The sequence below is a fragment of the Triticum aestivum genome, chromosome 6B (genome assembly GCF_018294505.1).
Source record: "Triticum aestivum cultivar Chinese Spring chromosome 6B, IWGSC CS RefSeq v2.1, whole genome shotgun sequence".
In the NCBI taxonomy this organism is placed as follows: domain Eukaryota; kingdom Viridiplantae; phylum Streptophyta; class Magnoliopsida; order Poales; family Poaceae; genus Triticum; species Triticum aestivum.
This window is the reverse complement of record NC_057810.1, coordinates 679243026-679251134: the sequence shown is the minus strand read 5'-3', so window position 1 is coordinate 679251134 and position 8109 is coordinate 679243026.

Below are 8109 nucleotides of genomic sequence, written 5' to 3'. Positions count from 1 at the left end.
TATATATGGTGGACACTCCCAAAGAAACCAATGCCGATGAGGCAATAGAGGATAACCCCTTAGGGAAGAAATCAAAGCATGGGCGTCATCGGCGCCGCTCTAAGCCCCGCCACAGCAATACCGGCACAGGAGACGAAAATGATCTGGATGGTGCTGAAGATGAATACAATCCCGATCAGCCTGCCTTCGAGCAGGCCAGCCAGGAAAACGGGCAGGTTAGCCCAGATGAACAAGCGACGGACGGATACTTGGAGGAGGACAACTACATGCCTCCCTCCGAAGATGAGGTGAGCCTCGGCGACGATGAATTCGATGTGCCTGAGGATCCCGTAGAGAAGGAGCGCTTCAAGCGCCAGCTTATGGCCACTACAAGAAGCCTGAAAAAGAAGCAGCAATAGCTCCAAGCTGATCAAGATCTGCTCACAGACAGATGGACTGAGGTCCTGGCAGCCGAGGAATACGGACTCCAGCGCCACACCAAAGGTTACCCAAAGCACAAGTTGCTACCTCAACTCGAGGAGGAGGTCCTAAAGCCCACACTACCAGCATAGGACGAGGCTGACCGACCACTTCGTGAATGGGATAAAACGGCGTATCAGTCCGAATACCAGCTCGCACCCCCATGCCAATACACTACGGCCTGGGGCAATAGGCAGGACCTGCAAGACATATTGGAAAACAAAGCAGGACAGCCAAGATCGATCTACGTATCGCAGGGGCGCGCCCCAACAAATGACGATGATTGTCATGCTGGATACACTATCAACAAGTCCGGCCAGGCTGAACATAACCGACCAGACTTATTCGAACTGCGTACTAACATAGACCGGCATAGAAGCACCGCACACCCCCTCTGCTTCACTGACGAAGTAATGGATCGCAAATTCCCAGAAGGGTTTAAACTCGTAAACATCGAATCATACGATGGCACAACAGACCCCGTGGTATGGATTGAAGATTTACTTCTCCACATTCACATGGCCCGCGGTGATGATCTACATGCCATCAAGTATCTTCCCCTTAAACTCAAAAACCGGCCCAACAATGGCTGAATAGCCTGCCGACAAATTCCATCGGCAGTTGGGAAAAACTAGAGGACGCGTTCCTCGACAACTTCCAAGGCACTTACATGCGACCACCGGATGCCGATGACTTGAGTCACATTACCCAACAGCCCAGAGAGTCAGCCAGGAAATTCTGGACTCGGTTCCTAACTAAAAAGAACCAAATTGTCGACTGTCCAGACGTCGAAGCCTTGGCGGCCTTTAAGCATAATATCCGTGATGAGTGGCTTGCCCGACACCTCGACCAAGAAAAACCGAAGTCCATGACGGCCCTCATGACACTCATGACCCTCTTTTGCGCGGGCGAGGACAGATGGTTGGCTCGCAGTAGCACCATGCCAAGAAACTCCGGCACTTCAAATGTCCACGACAGTAACGGCAAGCCACGGTGCAACAGACATAAGCGTCGGAACAATGGCGACAACACAGAAGACATGGCAGTCAACGCCGGATTCAGTGGCTCAAAATCTGGTCAGCGGAAAAAGCCGTTCAAAAGAAACAATCCGGGATCATCTAGTCTGGACCGCATACTCGACCGCTTGTGCCAAATTCACGACACCCCTGATAAGCCAGCCAACCACACTAACAGAGATTGCTGGGTGTTCAAACAGGCCAGCAAGATAAATGCCGAAAACAAGGACAAGGGGCTGCACAACGATGATGACGAGGAGCCCCGGCGTCCGAATACTGGGGGGCTGAAGAAATTTCCTCCCCAGGTGAAAACGGTAAACATGATCTATGCCACCGACATTCCCAAATGGGAACGAAAGCGTGCATTAAGGGACGTCTATGCGATGGAGCCAGTCGCCCCAAAGTTCAACCCATGGTCATCCTGTCCGATCACTTTTGGTTGTAGGGACCACCCTACCAGCATCCGTCACGGTGGTTCAGCCGCATTGGTCCTTGACCCAATCATCGACGGATTCCATCTCACGCGAGTCCTTATGGACGGTGGCAGTAGCCTGAACCTGCTTTATCAGGACACAGTGTGCAAAATGGGCGTCGATCCTTCAAGGATCAAACCCACCATAACCACCTTCCAAGGTGTAATTCCAGGAGTAGAGGCCCGTTGTACGGGCTCAATAACACTGGAAGTGGTCTTCGCATCCCTGTATAACTTTCGAAGTGAGGAGTTAATCTTTGATATCGTCCCTTTCCGCAGTGGCTATCATGCACTGCTTGGACGAACCGCATTTGCTCGATTCAATGTGGTACCACACTATGCATACCTCAAGCTCAAGATGCCAGGACCTCGCGGGGTTATAACAGTTAATGGAAACACAGACCGCTCTCTCCGTACAGAAGAGCACACTGCGGCCCTCGCGGCAGAAGTACAAAGCAGCCTTCTCCGGCAGACCGCCAATTCGGCGACGACAACCCCGAACACCGTCAAGCGAGTCCGAAGTACTCTGCAACAGAATCGCCAGGCACGCCAAGAGCACGACTAGCAACCCGGCCTTCACCCTAGCCCCATTCAGGCAACATTTGTGCCGCGCGTACACAATTATGCACTCAAAATACCATGGGCATAGGCGGAGGCGCAAAGGTGATCCGGTCCATAGTGCGGTTCAACTGCCACAAGACCCGCATACTTTAATAACCTTCTTTCTCTTTCAGGACCCTACTTTCGGGCAGCCCCTTCATAGAAACGTATTATCGGACTTACCACAGGAGGGAAAACCAAGGAGGCAAAAGGCTTTGCGCATGAAGGGAATACCCAGGTGGTCTCTGTTAATGATCGTTATACCTGTTTTACATACCCGCATGCGGCCCGCCCTTGGATAGGACATGTCAAATAGTCCTATTTGTTTCTGCTTAATGCATTAATTGTACACATGCGCTTGGACGTATTATTTAAATAACAACGGGAAATAATATACAACGTCAGCTTATTATTGCTACCTTCACATTTTCCCCAAAAATGTTTATTTAATATTGCATCCATACACTTTGGTACGTTTAGCTTGCCAGGGGCTTCTTATGGTGCCCCATAATACGGCAAGATAAGTCCGAACACTTTCAACGGTGCGGCACCCCGAACTTATAGCATTATATGCATCAGCTCTGAATCATGTCTTGGGTCAATAGTTGGGTTTGCCCGGCTCCCTTGTTTTGGTACCTTATGTTCCGTTATATAGGCTAAGGTAGCGCAGGGAGAACTACTGCGATTGTGTCCTGGTTCTTCCGGACGAGCACCTCAGTAGAGAAAGCCAAAAACTGACTGTCATGATGCGGCGAGAGCTGGTCGCTGTTCGAGAGGTCTTAAATCCTTAAAGATTTTTTCCGCTTCAGGCGAGGAATCGGCCTTGTCCGATTTAGGCGTGTATAGCGCCCTAATTTGGCTTTCCAAATTCTAGGGGCTTCGCTGAAATTTAAAATTGTAGACTTCTATGGCTAAGTGAGAGTTATAAAGCCGCATAGTCCGATTGCCTTGTTCGCCGCGCTAAACACCTCCTTAAAGGACCAAAATTTTGGATAAAGAGTGTTTGGGTTTTCCATGAACACCCCAGTACTAGTTACGTGGGGGCGGAAGCCAACGACTGGCCTACTTTCAGAATTTTATAAACAGTCGCACAGAAGGTAATATTTTAAATCAACAAAGCGCCATACAGCGCAAACAAACTCGTTTTCATATTACAAAGACGACATGAGTACATTCACTCAAACATTATGTCCTTGGTACATTCATCGGCCACGAGGCGAGCGCCTTTCATAACGCCATCATAATATTTCTCGGGGTAGCGATGCACCTTACCCTCCGGCGGTCCATCCTTCACTAGATTCTCTGCATCTAGTTTGGCCCAATGCATCTTCGCACGGGAAAAGGCCCGGCGGGCACCCTCAATACAAACGGATTGCTTGATAACTTCAAGCCGCGGACAAACATTTACCATCCGCTTTATAAGGCCAAAGTAGCTGTCGGGCAGGGGCTGACCAGGCCACATCCGGACTATGAGGTCCTTCATGGCCAGTTCGGCCGCCCTGTGGAGTTCAACCAATTGCTTTAGTTGGTCACTTAGAGGCATTGGGTGTTTGGCTCCAGTATACTGGGACCAGAACAGATTCTCCGTCGAGCTCCCCTCTTCGGCACGGTAGAACTCCGTGGCATTCGGTATGCTGCGTGGCAGATCTGCGAATGCCCCTGGAGAGCTCCGAATTCAGGTAACTAAAAGAAATGTCTCCTCCACATGTTTGCTTTGCATAATGAATGCCTTACCCGCCGCTATCTTCTTGGCCACCTGGATTTCCTGGAGGGCCTTTTGGGCTTCGATCTTGGCGTCTTTCGTGCTCTGAAGGGCCTTTGCAAGCTCAGACTCTTGCGTCTTGAAGTCACGCTCCAAGGACTCGAACTTCTTGCCGAACTCCTGGAGCTCTTGCCGTACCTCGCCCACCCTACCATCTTGCTTTTCACGCTCAATACGCTCTGTGGCCGCCTTGCCTTCGGCCTCGGATAGTGCTTTCTTCAGGGCCGCCACCTCGGTCATGGCCCCTATTAAAAAATCATGATGCTTTTTGTTAGTGTCACCATTTTTTTCTCCTCTATATGACACATGGACGGGGTATCACTTACCTTTGTTCTCTTCGAGCTACCTCTTCGTAAGGCTCAGCTCCTCTTCAGCCTGCTTTAGGTCCCGTTCGAGTCCGTCGACCTCCGCTGTGCGGGCAGCAGCGGCAAGCAGCACCGCCTACTTATCCACATAGACACATACTATTAGACTCCTGCGGTTTAAAGTTGACCCTCCGTTTGGCTTTTCTTTCCGAACACCAAACAGAGTATCAGGCGCTACTGTCCATTGGGTGATAATTTCTCACACTATTGATTACTTACCTCAAAGCCTGTTAGGAGGTTGGTGCAGGCTTCGGTCAATCCACTTTTGGCGGACCGAACCTTTTCAATCACCGTACTCATAAGAGTACGGTGCTCCTCATCAATGGAAGCGCCGCGAAGAGCTCCCGGCAAATTATCCGATGCCTCCGGCGGGATGGAGGTCGTCGGCATGGCTGGATTGCCCTCCTTAGCAAGGGGCTGCCTACCTGAATCCGGAACCCTTGGAGGTTCCGGTGCGGTGTCCGGCTGGGAGCCCAACTTGCTACGGCTCTCGTCAGCATAGTCTATGGGGATCTTACCCCCCATGTGCCTGGCGTCTGGAATTTCACCTTGGGGCGTCTCTAGAACCACCGCCCCCTGCTCTGGTATCCTTTGGGACAACACCATCGTGTCATCTGCGGGCCGAGGGGAGGTGGCTGTCGGGCGCGAATTCATCGCCGAATCACTCAGAGACCCATCCGAAGAGGGTACCTCGAGATGGGACCTAGTCGGACTGCATATGCGTGTTCGGCGTTATAACAAACTATGAAGTTAAGTCGCACGAAAAGTATTACAAGAAAGCGGATACTTACAATCTCGCCAGGGGTTTGCCCCTGGGCAGCCACTCCTCCTCGATGTAGGCGGCTGTGGTGGAGTGATACGGAAGGGACGCCTTTCCCTTCTTCGGCGTCCTAGCCTCCCCCTGTGGGGCGGCTTTTATTTTCTTCTGCTCCCCAATGCGGGGAGGGGGAATTTCTTCATGTTTCCCCCCATCTCCGCGGGAGGAATCTGCCTCGCCGTCCTCGGACGACGAGTCTATTATGGCCTTGCACCGGAGACCCTTCCTGGTCTCCGCGGCCGCCTACTTAAAACCTTCGGCCGCCCCGGATGGGGCGGCCTTCTTCTTCTTCTCCCTCCCTTCATGGGAGGAGCGTGCCTCATTGTCTTCGTACGAGGCGTCCGGTGCAGCCTTGCACCGGAGACCCTTCCTGGTCCCCGTGGCCTTCTTCTCGGCCTTTTTCTCCGGCGCCTTGTAAGGCGTCGGAACTAGCATCTCCGTCAGGAGTGCGGTTGTTGGATCTTCCGGCTGCGGAGCCGGACAGTCGATCTGCTCCGCCGTCACCACATAATCCTGATTCAATAAACATGGTGACTTAAAAACCTCCCACGAATACGCTGGGAAAGGTACATCTAGTGATGACCAGAGAACTTACCGGATTGGCAAGCCGCGTGGCGCTGAGTCCGTGGTCCTTGGATGTGGGAGGGGGTACTTCGGTGGCCTTGAACAGCACCTTCCAGATGTCCTTATGCGTCATGTCGAAAAACCCTCGCAGCGTCTGGTGTTTGGCCGAATCGAACTCCCACAGGTTGAATGCCCGTCTTTGGCACGGAAGGATCCGGGGGAAGAGCATAACCTAGACCACGTTGACAAGCTTGATCTTCTTGTCCATCATGTTTTTGATGCAGTTCTGAAGTCCTGTCAGCTTTGCAGGTTCGCACCAGGCTAGGCCCTTCTTCTCCCAGGAGGTGAGCCGCATGGGGATTCCGGATCAGGATTCGGGGGCCACCGCCCAGTTGGCGTCGTGCGGCTCAGTGATGTAGAACCACCCCGATTGCCACCCTTTCATGGTCTCCACAAAGAAGCCGTCAAGCCAGGTAACGTTGGGCATCCAGCCCACCATGGCGCCTCCGCACTCTGCTTGCTGGCCGCTCACGATCTTCGGCTTCACGCAGAAGATTCGTAGCCACAGGCCGAAGTGGGGCTTAACGCGGAGGAAGGCCTCGCACACAACGATAAACGTCGAGATGTTGAGGACGAAATTTGGGGATAGATCATGGAAGTCTAGCCCATAGTAAGACATGAGCCAGCGAACAAAGGGGTGAAGTGGAAATCCTAGTCCGCGGACGAAATGAGAGAGGAACACTACTCTTTCCCTAGACTTTGGAGCGGGGGTGATCTGTCCCTCCGCTGGAAGCCTGTGCGCAATGTTTGCGACCAGGTATCCGGCCGCCCGAAGCTTGGTAATGTCCTCCTCCGTCATCCACTTGCCTCCCGCTCCGGACATGCTGCGAATGGTCCTATGGAGAAGGTGAGAACTTGGGTGCTGGGGCTCGAGAGTGCGAGAATGGATGAGCAAAGGAGGAAGAAGGCGTGGGTAAAAATGGGAGATCCTTATCCCTTTATAAAGGTGGCAAAAACTGTGCGCCTCCCCACTTGCCTGATGAAATCGCTTATTTTCCAAGCGCCACGTTAAATGGCACGGTTGGGTTACCCGTAACCGTATTAATGAGGATCCCGTGATAAGGGGACATGATCTATGCTTCGACAAGACGTGCCGAGGAAACCGCCTCGCAATATGTGCGGTTGCTGGTTGTGGGAAAACGGTTCGAATAATGACTCGGCCATGGTGTGATGTCACATTATCTAAAGTTGTCAGCAGATTATATTTGTGGAATATTGTTTTCTCTACGGTGGTATGTGAAAATCGTCTTGCAGAGCCGGACACGATTTAAGTGTTCGAGATTTACTTTGCAGTATTCGGAGATGGAACCCGCCTTGCAATGACGAAGACAATCTGCACGCTGGACTCATCGTCATTGAAGCCTGGTTCAGGGGCTACTGAGGGAGTCCTGGATAAGGGGGTATCCGAACAGCCGGACTATATACTTTGGCCGGACTATTGGACTATGAAGATACGAGATTCAAGACTTCGTCCCGTGTCCGGATGGGACTCTCGTTTGTGTGGAAGGCAAGTTTGGCGATTCGGATGTTAGATCTCCTTCTCTGTAACTGACTCTGTGTAACCCTAGCCTCCTCCGGTGTCTATATAAACCGGAGGGTTTAGTCCGTAGGACCAAGACAATCATAATCATAGGCTGGCTGCTAGGGTTTAGCCTCTACGATCTCGTGGTAGATCAACTCTTGTAATACTCATATCATCAAGATCAATCAAGCAGGAAGTAGGGTATTACCTCCATCGAGAGGGCCCAAACCTGGGTAAAACATCGTGTCCCCTGCCTCTTGTTACCATTAGCCTTAGACCCACAGTTCGGGACCCCCTACCCGAGATCCGCCGGTTTTGACACCGACACTAACCTCTGGTGGAAAATGGTGGCCATTACCATTGTTGTCTGCATAAGTAGTGGAAAGGAATGATAAGTGCGGCAACCTTAACATCAAACCAATATAGCAAAGCTAAACAATACCATCTCCAAATGATAGCTTAATGTGTTGGT